The following is a 1,148-nucleotide window of genomic DNA, read 5'->3' as shown; positions in this document are numbered from 1 at the left end:
GGTGGTGGTGGTGGTGGTGTTGTTGTTGCATGTAATATTATTCAGTTTCCACTTTTTACGAAATATTGATTTTTATCTCTTAGTTTCTTTAAGATCTCCAAATTGCCAGATTTCGTATACTTAAGTTACAAATACATAGAATATCTTATACATGTAATTATTGTAAAATATAAACTATACTAAAAAAAGAACAGAGAAATGAATGAATAGACTAAAATAATCAACAACGATGAAAAGAAAAGAAGCATCACTCTAGCAGGAAAATAGTGTTAGTCATGATAATAGTAATTTAAAAAAAACAACTAAAAGAACATGGTAGGTATGGCAGATATGTACGTCTTGTAGTGTAACTGAAAGGGTCCGAAAAATAAAGGGTCTTTTTCGTCACATTTTGCTAAAAAAAAAATTAATATATATATTTTAAAAATATTTAAAAGTTGAATAGAGCTCTTGGAAAGACGCCATAGATCTACGTCAGAGCATACTACACAATAATTATGACATATTTTTATGTGTCACGAGTCACGACGCAGTGGGATCAGGCGCTCGTCAATTTTTGGACAAGTAGAGTTATTGGTATCCCCTGAAAACCGATTTAATTACCTTGCTGCCAAAAATATATATTACCCTTTTATCTTGAGTAGATCCATTCAAAAAATTTGAGATTGAAGGAGGTGAGGTCGCCTGATTTCAGTGGTAAAATGTGTGAGAAAATGGCTTCCAAAGTTTGGTAACTCCAATAGCTAGAGAGTTTTTGAAAACTGAAAAATGACATAATTTGTGCTTTTAATCAATGTTTTTCAGATAAATCCACGTACATGGAAATGTGTTTTATATATGAACCTAAAAGAGGTTAAGCCAAAAAATAAAAAATCGATACAAATTTCCAAATTGGCGGAAAATGCCAGTTACTCCAGTTTTTTTCTATTTTGACGAGCGCATGATCTAATAACGCTGTCACTCAGACACACCTTTTGAATGACATGACTGGATGGATTGAAGCATAAATCAGAAGTATGAGTTAAAGCCTTTATACAAATTACTCACAATCGATCGTACGTGATCGTACATCATGTTTAGATCTATGCCACGATGTGTGTGTTCCTGTTTTCTAGGGAGAGAAAGAGAGAGAGAGAGAGAGAGAGAGA

The 1,148-nt window shown here is 33.0% G+C and overlaps 1 protein-coding gene across 1 annotated transcript in view; it reads right to left on the bottom strand.

Annotated features, from left to right (window-relative positions):
- LOC101861842 overlaps positions 1–1,148 on the bottom strand; it is a 9,812-nt gene that overhangs the window by 8,218 nt on the left and 446 nt on the right. The window lies entirely within an intron of this gene.

Source organism: Aplysia californica, unplaced genomic scaffold (assembly GCF_000002075.1).
Source record: "Aplysia californica isolate F4 #8 unplaced genomic scaffold, AplCal3.0 scaffold00652, whole genome shotgun sequence".
In the NCBI taxonomy this organism is placed as follows: Eukaryota; Metazoa; Mollusca; class Gastropoda; order Aplysiida; family Aplysiidae; genus Aplysia; species Aplysia californica.
The sequence above is the reverse complement of the archived record's forward strand: the minus strand, read 5'-3'. Positions and strand labels throughout refer to the sequence as shown.